At 41.8% G+C, this 13,795-nt stretch overlaps 1 long non-coding RNA gene and 1 pseudogene across 1 annotated transcript; one reads left to right on the forward strand and one right to left on the reverse strand.

Moving 5' to 3' along the window:
- The first annotated feature begins 1,017 nt into the window (after window positions 1–1,017).
- LOC116053443 lies at window positions 1,018–2,174 on the forward strand (annotated as a pseudogene).
- Window positions 2,175–3,017: 843 nt separating this feature from the next.
- On the reverse strand, window positions 3,018–3,476 carry LOC116053077. The gene is made up of 3 exons (XR_004105735.2): window positions 3,404–3,476; window positions 3,191–3,259; window positions 3,018–3,094 (listed from the first exon to the last, which is right to left on the reverse strand). It is a non-coding gene; the product is annotated as an uncharacterized LOC116053077 (long non-coding RNA).
- Between the last annotated feature and the right edge of the window lie 10,319 nt (window positions 3,477–13,795).

The following is a 13,795-nucleotide window of genomic DNA, read 5'->3' on the forward strand; positions in this document are numbered from 1 at the left end:
CATTATCAGCACATTGGCTCATCCTGAATATGTTGAGAAAATTAGGATAACTCTGTAATCAATACTTATAAACTAAAGTTTAAAAGCACAATCCATCCTTCATTCATGTAATTAAGCGCATTAAACAGTGCTTCACCTAAATACATAAATGAAGGCTAATCTATGTTGTTGTATTTTTCACTGGAACACTTGTGTGCTGGCATTTTGGTATAGATCGACACTATCGCTCCAAAATGCAAAGAAAAAAGAAAATGGAAGCGGTCGTTAGGTTAATAAAAAAAAAGAAAACAATGTGGACAGTGGTGCAAAAGTGCAAAAGTAATGGAACAAGAAGACTTGGGAGAATGTCAAGTTTAAGTCCACTCACTTTTTATATGAACAAAATGTTTGACAGCATCCCTTTGTCATGGTTGCGATTCTGTGTTATAGTTTTCTTGTGCTAAGTTATTCCCTGTTTCCTTGTTGTTTACTGTCTCTTGTGTTCTCTGTTGCATTTTACCCTGTTTTCATCCTTGTGTATGTTTTATGCTTCAGCTTCCTGTTTTATTTTGTAGTGTGTTTTCTCCCATGTCATGTCTTGTTTTACTTCCTGCCTTTTGTTTTCCCTCCTTTGTGATTGTCTGCCCCACCCTGATGTGTTTCACCTGTTCCTGAGCCCTTGTGTCACCTGTCCCTTGTTTCACCCTCGTTACCTTGTGTATTTAGTCTCTGTGTTGTCTTTGTCTGTTGTCAGATCATTGTATTGTGTGTGAGAGTGTGTGTAAGTCTACCCCCTTTGTCTCGGTGTTCCAGTCTTTTGTGATTCTTGAGGCCTGTACTATGAAGCAGGATTTGGCGTTAATGAGGTAACTTCAGGTTCAACCCAGGGTTTTCTGTATCACGACGGTGGATCACTTGTCACCGGGTTCAATTGCCGTGGTAACTAATGCTGAACATCTAACCTGCTCGGGAGCAGGTTATGTTGGAGATCAACCGGTATAAAAGCACCGCCCACTGACCCATTCATTCTCGACGACAATGGCGTCACCGTTCTTAGAAGATCCTGTGGAACTTGGTGCGCAGATAGTGAAAAGTGCGCTCAGAAGAGCCAGAACATTTAGAGACTGACAAAACCCTTTGGCATTCCCTGATGAGTATCTTTATGGAAGATATAGATTCTCAGCAGAGCGAATTACGTATTTTGCCAGCTTCTGTTGCTTCTGTTGTATGTTGCCAATGTGACACATCGAAGCTGTACGCTCACAGTCCCACAGACTGTATGCATAGCGCTGCGTTATTTCGCTATGGGTACTTTTATGTATAGTGTGGGTGATGCAGAGAACCTGAGAACACGGTCTGCCACGCATATGAAATTCATCATACTCCTTTAGGCTTCCCGAGGGTGGTTGGTGCCATCGATTGCACCTATATCCCCATTGTTTATTCTCTGGGGGAGAATGAAGGCGATTTCATTAATCGCAAGTCATTCCACAGCATCAACATTTAGGTAAAGCATAAAGGACAGGCTACATATATTTGGTCATACTGGTAAAGGAGGAGTCCTTCTAATGCACATTGATGTTTCCCTCACGTTAATGCTGTTATGTGGATGGATTTTTAACACAATATGCTTTTGCAGATGACTTGTGACCATCAATGCTTGGTTACCAGCATTGAGGCAAAGTGGCCTGGGTCAGTCCATGACTTCCGGATATTTGGGGAGTCTGCACTGTGCCACAGATTAGAGCAAGGTATGGCAATTGTAAGTAACATGTTGTGTTGCATTTTGTAAAACTGATTATGCTAATATTAATTTTCATCTTCAGGGCTCTTCAGTGGATTGCTGGTAGGGGACCGAGGGTATGCCTGACAGCCCTTTTTGATGACCCCCTATCCTGACCCGAACACAGCGCCACAGAACGCCTTTAATTTGGCCCTTAGCGGAACAAGGGTCAGGATAGAGATGACCTTTGGCATCATTAAAGCCTGCTTCAACTGCCTGCATGGCCTCCGAGTGGCTCCGGGCTTGTCAAATCGTGACAGCCTGTGTCGTGGCCTTGATAAGAAAAGAGAGAGCCCCACCTGTCAGCCAGCAACCCCCAGATGTGGTAGACCCCATCACCCTTGACTACCCTATTGGCAGGGCCGTGAGAGAGGCTATTACACAGCAGTTTTGGGCTATTTTGGTTCCATAGCATTTGAGCTATACGGATTTTCTTTAATGGCTGTTGCCACCGTATTCTGATTAATGGAGTGATAAAAAAGAGATATCCAAAGTGCCCTCTGTAAAAACTTTGGACTCTAATATGTTGACAAAATGAAACAAGATTTTCATTCTGTCTTAATCCAATGTTCTGATTTGCGTTCTGGAAATGTATGCAAATTAAATCATATTTTACAACTTAATGCATCATTTGCTCATTTAAACATACATTTACAGGAAACTAGTAATAAAAACAATATTTGACCTAATATTAGTTATCAACTGGGAAGGTTTCATGTTGATATGTTATCCCTATTCACTATCCCCTTAACCCCTTCTGTTGTCTTTGGGTCGATTTGACCCATTTTCTAATTATTTCCATATCAGCAATTTCGGTTTCTTTCAACCAAAAAATTTCAAACCAAAAAAAAAAACAAGTGGATGGTACCCTACAATGCTCTTCACAAGTTTTAATAAATGATCATTTCACTACTTTCATTGAATTTGGATGTTTTATTCACTTATACACTAGTTAAAAAAAACAACAAAAAAGGAAATAAAAAAAGAAAATGGTGAAAACCCCCACAAAAGACTCAAAGGCACAACAAAAAATCTTTAGGACAAGCCACAAAAATGTAGAAAAAGACCAAAACGTAGAAAAAAGGTTGAAAAAATTCGTCCTCATGTGTTCTCCCTTTCCTAGGAACACAGAAAAAGAATGTCAGTGTAACTGTTTAAGTAAGTTTAGTGTCATTCATTCATTCATACATTCAGTCCAGTACTAGGCTACCTTCTTCTCATATTCCAGTTTTTCAATCTCCAGCCTTGTGTTTTTTTTATTAAAAGCCTCTTGTACTCTATATCGAGCTCCAGAGTTCTCTTATACAGGGCCCTCACATTGTCTGCTCCAACCTGGAACAAATAAAGAACATTGTCCCTTTGCAAGACACACTTGTAGAAAGTTGAAGGTGTCCATTTAACTACTGTGTTTCAAGGTTCATTGCTTACCTCGTGTCTTTGTCTTGGCCTTGAAGTGGAGGCCCTAGGCTCAGGGGCAGGAAAAAGTTCCTCTTCCTGCTGAGTTTAACACCATAGCAATTTAATCAATTGAGTCATATTTGAAATGAGCACTTTAAGGACTTGTGTCTCATGTTCAGACCACCGTCATTAGCAAGTCATTACAGACACTTCAATCACAGCCACACGTTCACACACACTCACCATCTGTGTTGCAAGTGGTAAAAAAACTCAAAAGTGTACCCCCAAAACGCTCTCTGAGCAGGCAGACACAGTGGCCCTCATTTATCATTCTTGCGTAGAAACGGGCGTATATGTTATGTATATGTTATGTATATGTAAGATTATGCTTACACTCCTCTCAGCGCCTGATTTATGAAGCTGTGCGTACCTTTGAAATCCAGGTGTACGCAATACCTGCCCTTGATAAATGGCGCGGCTGAAAACGATCGTCATTAGAATAACACGCCCCTATATATTCAAGTCTCCGCTTCCCCCACGCCCTCATTTTACGCCATGGACACACGGAAGACGGCAAAGAAGAGAAACTTCTCCGACGTGGAGATCGAGACCATCACCAGGGAAGTGGAAAGAAACTAAATTGTTTTATTTGGGAGTTTAAAGAGTGGGATTAAAGGCGCCCACAAAAACAAAATATGGACCCAAATTACGAGTTCTGTTAATAGTGTGGGGGTTGGGAAGCGCACTCCAGCAGAGGTAAGAATGTTTTATTGCTTAATATAGACCAATAGTGATCAAGTTAAGCATGAGTTTTCTTGTTTATTGTAGGTGAAAAAAAAAGTGGTCAGATATAAAGATCGCCACAAACACCGAAGGAGGAGCGGGTGGCAGCTCTCATCGGAAGGGCGTCTTTAGAAGGTATCACCGGTGGGGGAGATACGACGACATTCATGGTAAGTAAACTTAAATTTGATAGACCAATAAAAAAACTCACACATAAGTCCATAGTTAACTCATTTTATTTAAATTTTGCTCTATTGTTTCGCAGATGATGGCACTGCAGGCCCCAGCGCCCTCGAGGCATCTCCCCCTCAGCCCATCCAGGAGCCTGAGCCTATCCTTGCGCCTCACCCAGAGCCTGAGCAGGTGCAAGCGGGGAGAAGTCGAGGCCCGTCCACCAGCCTCCCGTGCGCCACGGTCAAGGGTCCTGACGGATGAGGTCCTGGAAAGACAGACAGAAATTAACCATTCATTAGTGTCAATAAATACGACATTAAAGCAAATAAATGAAAACTTACCCTTAAAACCGGCGAACAAGGTCCCGTCTGAGCTGAACAGCTCCTAAAGCCGGTGGTGCTGCCCACTGCTCCACTGGCACTTCTGGGTCTGGGGCCAGCGCGTCAAATGGCACACGGTTTATCTCCACCATGTTGTGCAAGACGGCACATGCCAAAATGATGTTGCACACCTTCTTTGGCGGACAGAGCAACGTGCCCTCCGCGTGTGCCAGGCAGAGCCATCTACCTTTTAGGAGCCCCACGCAGAGCTCCACAGTGGCTCGTGTTCATGCGTGCGCGTCGTTGAAGTTGCGCTCCTGATGCGTCACGGGGTTTGGCACAGGGGTGATCAAAAAGTCCAAAAGAGGATAACCCCTGTCACCTAAAGGGGAAAAGAGAGGTTAGGAAACGAATATATTTTGCAAAATAAATTTGCTCTTAGTACTCACCTAAAAGATAACCATGACCCCTCAATGCGCCCTCCTGTAGCCGTCTGCGCACGCTGCTGTGCTCAAAAATGAAGGCATCGTGGGTGCCTCCAGGCCATCGTGCCACAACATTTAATAGGCAGAGTCTGGCATCACAAATAATTTGCACATTGACTGAATGATAATTTTTGCGGTTGATGTATGCGTAATCATTAACAGATGGTGGTTACAGACGCACGTGGGTACAGTCAATTGCACCTATGACATTTGGAATCCCAGCAATCTCATAAAACCCCCTTTTAATCATTGTCGTATGGGAATTGGATGTAGTGTGGGATGAGAGTCCTGATGGCAGCCAGCACGGATGACAGCATGCGGCTCATGGTGGGTTGGGATATGCCAGACCTGTCAGCAATCTCCCGTTGAAAGGTTCCAGTGGCCAAGAACCGCAGTGTGGAGAGAACCTGGACTGGAACAGGTAAGGCCCTTGACCACCGGGTCTCACGTTGGAGGTAGGGCTCCAGGTTATTGCACAGCTCCAGGAGAAGATGCCTTGGAAGACGGAATCTGCTCATCAGCCATTCATCTGATTCATTCAGAAGATCTCGCCTATCCTGAAATACTCTTTCCCTTCTCAAGGGCGCATATGCGTCTTCTAAAAGCGCCAGGTCAGCCATCATTGAGAATTGGTGTACGGTGGAAATCCAGTTTAAATATTATTATTATTATTATTTTTATTATTAATTACGCTTATTGTTATTTAGAAGAAGAATGTCGTTATTATTATTATTATTTGTATTATTGTTATTATTATTTAAAAGAAGAAGAATGTCATTTTTATTATTTTGTCAGTCTGAATTATTTTTTGGTCATTGAAAGCCTTTCATTACTGAACCCAGTCCGTGCGCACCTGCCGGGCCTAACCCTGAAACGTCAGGTAAAGCGGACAGGCTCGCAACTGAAGGAATATATATGCCTAAAAATCAAATGCTTTGGTAAAGTCACGCAAATTAAACATTGAAGTCCATGTTGCACAAAAATAAACAGTGAAGTTTATAATTACTATGTTGTTGTTTTTTTACAGTGGGTCATAATATATCATATCTTTTAGTTTGTCAGTGCGTTTTGTGGTGTTAGCAGAGATGGCAAAAGTACTCACTTCCCGTACTCAAGTAGAAGTACAGATACTTGTGTTAAAAAAATACTCTGGTAAAAGTAGAAGTACTGATTTAAGTTATTTACTCAAGTAAAAGTAACAAAGTACAGGCTTGGAAATTTACTTAAAGTATTAAAGTAAAAGTAGCTTTGCGAATGACAACCATTTTTTTATGCAAAGCTACCTGGACCACACAAATGTTACTAGAGTGCAAGCTGAGAAACTTCAGTGGACATGGAAAAAAGGCTCTTTATATGCCATTACCTACATTTTAAATGGATGTCTGCCAATATGCCTAAAACATCACATATATGATTATTGTGACAGAGACTGGGACTTCAGGTTAATAAGATTCTGACTGAGTAGCTATTTATGAATTCAGTTGTGATTCTGTGAGAATTCACACATCCAGTTTCTCTTTTTTAATCTTCCCCTTAACATTTAAAGGAATCTACGTGTGTGTGTGTGTGTGTGTGTGCTCAAATATGGCTTGTCGCCATCCATACTACTATGTGCTAACGTTACCACCATCAAGCTGCAATGATTTTCCGCGAATGAATGCCGCTGAATCTGTCGAGTCGTCTTGTAGTGTGTGTCAAGTGCAACGTACTACAGTATATTCCCATCCAATTAGATTGAATGTGGTATTGATGACGCGAAAATAACGGTAACTCCAGTGAAATTATTTGAAACTTGTTAGTGAGGAGTAAATTAGGACTGTATTTAAAGCTGATTCTGGTTTCCAACTTCGCCCCAGGTGTGTCTGTTAAAACACGGACGGAGACAACTTCTCTCTTTTGATGCTTTAATAAGATCAAGCAACGCAACCTAGGTAACAGACAGAGATGGGAAGTAACGAAGTACAAATACTTCGTTACTGTACTCAAGTAGATTTTTCAGATATTTTTACTTTACTATATTTTTTTGTAGCGACTTTTTACTTTTACTCCTTACATTTTAACATGAATATCGGTACTTTCTACTCCTTACATTTTACAAAATTGGCTCGTTACTTTAGTTTTGTACAAGAGGTCGTCATGTCGGAGAATAGCACAGACACGCGCCTCACCGCGAGCGGGCGCGCGCGACACACGGAGCAAAAAGAAAAAGAGACTAGCTGTCCGGAGGATAATCAGTTGAGATCGTGTGTGTGCGTCCTTAAGAACTGTAAGTCGTATAACTTATGTTGTCAGTTCATTTAAGCCTGTTGTTGTATTGGTCTATAGTTCTTGCAAATTTAAAGTAAGTTAGCTAGTTTTTGTTGTTTGTGTTCTTCAAATGTTACCTAGGTTGCGTTGCTTGATCTTAATAAAACATCAAAAGAGAGTTGTCTCCATCCATGTTTTAACAGACACACCTGGGGCGAAGTTGGAAACCAGAATCAGCTTTAAATACAGTCAAGAGAGCACAAATACAGAGGACGCCACACGGAGTAAAGAGATGAAAATGAAAGGATAAAAAAGGCAAAAGAGAGAATAACTTCTCTAGAGATGGTCGCAGGAAAATCCACTAAGCAACAGCGAATCAGACAGCTTTCCTTTAGCCAACTAACCGCAGGGCTACTATGTAAGCAACCATCTGTCACAATACAACCTTGCTGCAGCTAGCTAGCTAGCTATTTAAAGCCATATGTCAATTTGGCTCTCTGCTGCTCACTGTAAGGCTTTCATTGAGGAACCATATGTCCTGTGAATGGCACTATTAACTCAAAGTCACAGATCATTCGCCTTTATCAATGGCAGCTTTTGCTTTCAGTCATCCGCAAATTAATTCTCTCCTAATAAATCCTTATAGGCCAGAACTCCCTCACTCGCTCCTCGTTTGACTCAACCTCAGGTTAAATTCAAATTTTGACCAATTAGCAAATCCACTAACGGACGACAACAGTCTCCTTTTAGCATGTTTAATCAGAAGGTTGGTGGTTGAAATCCCTCGAATAGCATTTCAACACTAAAAACTGTCCACTTAAAAAACTCAGCTATCCTGACCAGAATAGCTGCACAGTAATTCTGTCAGAATGCTTTTATTTCGTAGCCATATGTTATTTAAATCGCTGCCAAAGCATCACATTGGAGCAATTTGATCAAAGCGCAGCCACTAACCCTTGGGTTAGTTAAACTGGGTGTCAGTGAGATGAGGCTCATTTATCATGAACAAACTTGGTGATGAAGGAAATCAAGAGGCACCAGTCTGTTAACTGCCTGAAGGAAGGCTGGTGCTACTTTTCCTTGTCCCATGGAAAGACCCAAACCAACAATGAACTGATCCTACTAACATCTAGCATTTTCAGATCTTTCTCCACAGGGCTGAGGAGGAAGGTCTGGCTAATCCACAAAACACTCTGGGATGGGAGAAAAACATGCTCTGGTTTATTGGCATTTCTTTAAACCAATCACAATCTGATTTGGCAGCGATGAGCGTCGGACGGCGCAACGGTGCCTCTGCAAAATAGCCTCAGGAAGGAACTTGTTTTGGTGGAACATGTGTACGTTCAAAAGTTGTTTTAGTCGTGCAACAGAAAACTCAGATTGGACAGATAGTCTAGCTAGCTGTCTCAATTTACCCTGGAGAGATTTGAGGAGCTATTAACCACAGTCCAAATTCCAACACAAAGAAAGCGGAAGGTAACGGACATCGGGCCCAGAAGTGTAACGTTGTGGATACAGACTACTTTCCTACTAACTGCAACCCACAAACACCCACTAACGTCTGGCTTAGGTCTTCAGTGGGAAAGTTTACAATCGCCATTAACTCCCGGGACAAATGACTCTGCAGTAGTCACAGGTATTAACCGGATCCAGCTCCAATCACCAGTGACGGAAGCATGACATCTTGGTGGACACGCTAGTTTTCACCCCATTTTCTGGCACGATGCTATTGCAATTCTTTGTCATCTTGGCCACAAATTTTGCCTGCCTCCATCCAAGCAGTGCTTGGGCATTGGTCCCAATTAGTTGGCACCGAGTTTGAAAGAGAATTCTTGAAAAGTAACTACCGTTTGATTGTCACTGGCCTCCATGCTGCTTTCTTACTAACCCTGTTTACTGGCATGTTCGTGACGTAGAGCATGACACACAAGAAAAACAAAGAAGAAAGGCATACTCGTCATCGGCTATTTTTAGCTGGTTTACGCATGTTTTAAAAATGTGCACATATGCGCTAATTTTGGTGAAAAAAAATGGTATAAAAATATTTGACTGTTGTCCACTTTACACCTATGTCATTTGACCTGCCTAAAGCAGTGTCCCTGCAGCACTTTGTACTGAGGCAGAGCAGAGATGTAAACACTCAAATTTATCCAGCCTGTCCTGGGATGTTAACCAGTGACTGTTCAGTCACGTGTGCACCCCTCTAACCTCTGAGGCCATAGCACTGAGATGTTAGAACATCACTGTCCTGCTCACTGAAGCACAAAGTCATCAGACATTAGCCTGGCCCTGCCCTGCCCGTGGAGACTGGGGGGGAATGGACTGCTTGTTGTGTTGGACGTTACTGTCCAGTGCAAAGACAAAGATGACATTGGAGCAGTGGAGCGGAGCAGCGGCTATCAGACGGCAGGGACTGGCTTCTCGTTAGGTCAGCTCATTAGAGCACCTCGTTAGAACACGTCCTGCGCCATTAGTTTGGGCAGCTCGCCAGACAGAAATAAATGGAAGAAGTTAGCTTGGTTAGAGGAAGGGATGGTTTCTCTCTAAATCTATTACAGATCTGTGTGTGTGTGTGTGTGTGTGTGTGTGTGTGTGTGTGTGTGTGTGTGAATACCTCATCGTAGGCCCCATTAGGTGATGCCTGGTGGCAAATAGAATGATGAGAGAGAAATAGAGTGGGAGGACGAGACATAATCAGACGAATGTTGCCAATTAGACATCTGTCGCCTTAAACCTTCAGATCAAACATGTGAATCAGACACCTGATGAAAAAAAACATACATGCTGTCGGGTTTGGATAGCATTTCAACAAATCTGAATCCAACTATTGAATCATAATCCTTTCAAATCCTTTACCGGATATATTTTTGTTTTTGTTTTCAGCTATCATTTTAAGTTTTTCACCCCTTGAGGACGACAATGTCTTATCCAACAGCAATTTACATGTTTTATGTCATATTCAATATCTCCAGAACAATACAGTGTAGAGAGTTACTTTTTTTGTCTACAAATTCTACAATTTCTTTGTACAGTGGAAGGAAGCGGAGATGAGTCGGCCATTTTACAGTCAGTGGTGTCAATGAGGTCTTTCATGCAATTGTAGGCCTTCCAGAAGCTTTGTAATCCATCCTGGAACTACAGCGTCTTGATGAATCCATAAATCAATTTACGTTATGTTAGATATCTCCCCAATGCTTCAAGCTAGCGTACTTCTGCTGGGCCTTTCCAAAGTGGGCTTCCGTGCGATCGTAGGCATTCCAGAAGCTTTGTAATCCAGCCTCCAGAAGCTTTGTAATCCAGCCTGGAACTGCAGTGTCTTTAAGAGACTTTGCCCAAAAATTCCCAAACGATAAATCCACAGCTGAATGGCTATTTGTTCATCTTTTCGTGTGAAAAAGTATTTACTGTTAGCCCCGGCCAGCTTGACTCCCAGTCCCAGTGTTTGTTTTTGTTTGAAGGACAAACAATTGTTTTGGTTAGTGTGACAATATTTTATCCAACAATGATAAAATAATAAGACCCAGTAAGACATACTAAGACGAGTACCATAGTCTTACCCATATTAGGACCCAAGTTTTAATTAACCAGAATTATTCTTAAAGTAGAAATGCAAAAAAAACTGTATGTGTCCCTTTAATGATTTTATATTATTGCTATATTGCCAGATTTAATTTTCCTCTGTTACATTCCAAATAAAACTGCCCTCTTCTAATTGAACTGCCTAAGAGTGACATTGTAAAACTAAGATGCAAAAATTACTCATCCATTTAAAAAGATATGAACAGATGAAAAAATGATTTTAAAAGCTGAAATGTTGATCTGATGGATAAGAACCCAGGATATTTATAAAACAGGACATCTTAGTTACCCAGACTGCCTGGTTCTGCATCTCCAAATCAGTACATTTATCATGAGTGAAATGACCGGTATGACATTTTCCCCTGACACCAGAGTGACAAGTGTCGTAAATCAGATGAAGTGACCCTGCAGTTCTGCTATTTAACATACTGCACACCAGTGAAAATGTCAACAGGATAATGGGCATTTTACAGAAAGTAGACTGGGGAATGTCTGCCCTCAGAGAGCGTGAGATGCTGAGGAACCAAAAGGAAAAGAGTGAAGACAGAAACAGACTGATATTGTGAGTATTTCAGCTACATGGGGCAGGGTTTGTCATGTTATCTCGAACCTGGAAACCAATGTGTGCAACCACAATCCCTATCTCTCTTGGCTTGTAATGCTTGAATGCTTGAAAGTGGCCAGTAGTGAAATCAGTGAATGAACGGAAGTGTAGAGAGATGAACTGAGAGTGAAGGTGTGTTCTGATTGCCTGGTTCCAGACCTTTGAATCCTCCCTACTCCACTGAGCTGACAACTCTGTCTGATATCAGCGTTCTAAATGAATGCAAAGTCAATTTTGGAGTTGTAATTGTCAAAGTCAAAACACCCAAATTCACTCTAAAGCGGCACAAATGGAGATGAAGACACGTCCATGCGAGTTGGAGTTTAATAAGGTTTATATGTGAGGGATGAATTTAAGCTCATCCCAAAGCTATTTAACACCAATTTGTTAACGAACAGAGACAAGAGTACAAGAAGATAAACTTTCTGTAACGGAATTGTGTCACTTTTGTGTGTCTTTGTAGTCTCAACACAATGAATCGTACAAATGGGGACTTTCAAACAGTCTTCAGGCATTTCTGATGTTGCCTTCAAATCTTGCTTACTTTGCCACCTCTGCACATTTTGTCCAATCACTGCATAAAGTGAGCATGATTGTTGGATTGTCGGTTACAGGACAATTTCAACTTCTGACAGGTAGCCATAGCCGAGATGCTTTTTGGCGATCCGACAACCTCTTTGTTTGAAGCATACCCCACAACGTGTAGCTGCTGTCAAACAGATCAATGCAATAAAAGTATAATTTCTAACCACTACTGGCTGCTGTTTGACTTGATGTTGCATTTTAAGGAATGGCAGATGAGTGATGCTAAAAGGCAAAAAGAGAAACTGCACTGTCATACGTGTCCGTGGGCTGAGTTGAGATAACGATGAACCCTCAGAATCACAAAGACAATTCTCAGCATATAAAAGCTGAAGATATTCATATTTTGTTTTTCACTGAGGCTCTTGCACACATTGACTTACAATGAGTACATCAGTGGGGAAATTCAGTTTCTAGACCAGCATCATTTCGGGCAACCAGCAGCAAGGTGTGTAAAGTTCAGAAGCAGAGTGTAACCCCTGAATGAACCTTTAATGGAGACAAACGAGCAAAATAAGTAAGATTATAAAGGTATATAAAGCTAAGGAGACAGGTGGAAGGGATTTCTTAAAAGATTATGCCTGTGTGTATGTTGTGTCAATGATCTAGGTTGCCTCTCTCCTTCACATTTGTCATGCTGCTGTCAGCTTTGGTAAAAGAATATCAGGGCTTATTCTTACTTCAGAGGAAGCCATTAGCTGCCACCTTCACTTACAAAATGTGTTTTTACACATGTACTGCAACCCTGAATTTATCTAGACGTTACACAGAGGTGCTGTATGTGAGAACGCAAATGTCCGTATCAGTTGGATCGGACATTAAACAGACTTTATCCTGCCAGCTCCCGAGTATAAAGTCTGTGTAATGTCCGATTTAGCCTATGTGTGAATAGAGCAGCTCATTGTCTGGAAAAAATTCACAGCGAGCAAGTGGGAGTGTTGATGACATTTCTATCATGCCGCTGGCGCCGAACCGGAAAAAACAAACATCCAAGGGTGAAGATGAGTAATTTACACAAAGACAGAAAAGTAAAAGGCCTAACTGGAAGGAAGACGAGATTTGGAAACCTCTGTCTGTAAGGGCCAACGCCGAAACTGTCAGACAAATTCAAGGAATGACAAGAGACCGTTGTTTATGATCAATTATGAAAAGGCTCTGAAAGTGGGTGCTGTTATCGCAGCTCTCCCCGGTCTCTATGACAGCAGGGTTGTCACTCCGCCTTTTAGTGTGGCTGTTCGTAACTGTGACGGCTCCTAGGCCTAAAGACCTATTAAAGTGCTCATATTATGCTTTTTGGCTTTTCCACTTTCCTTTATTGTGTTATATATATCTTTTTACAATATAAATATACAATTTTGAACCTGAAAATGAGCATAATATGAGCACTTTAAGTCCCTTTGGTTGCTGGGAACTGGGGATTGGCTAATGAGGACTGATGATTGACACCTGGATCAACTGATTGCTCACATGTCCATAAAGAGGAGTGCCTGGGCAGTCACTCTTTCTCTCTCCCTCCTCAAGGTTGCTTGGTTTGTTTGGACCTTTGAGCCAGGTCATGACATGGGGGCTCGTTAAATCAGATTTGGTAGCAATTCTTGTTCTTGTTATGTTGGGGTGGAGTATCACATATGACCAAGTTTAGTTTGAAGATCTTAAAGGAGGGCTTTTCTTTTGCTCAATGTTTTGAGGTAAACAAGTAGTGCTTAAATGTTTGGTATGGCCAAAGCCGGTCTACAGAAAGCCTTTCCACTCCTTATTAAGCCCCATTGTACCGAATTTGGTTGCAGTTCCACCAGAGTTCCACTGGGGTTGATCGCAGTCAAGTGCAAAATGAATGGGACTCTATGGAGCTAGACGGCTA

This window comes from Sander lucioperca, chromosome 20, assembly GCF_008315115.2.
Source record: "Sander lucioperca isolate FBNREF2018 chromosome 20, SLUC_FBN_1.2, whole genome shotgun sequence".
Taxonomy (NCBI): domain Eukaryota; kingdom Metazoa; phylum Chordata; class Actinopteri; order Perciformes; family Percidae; genus Sander; species Sander lucioperca.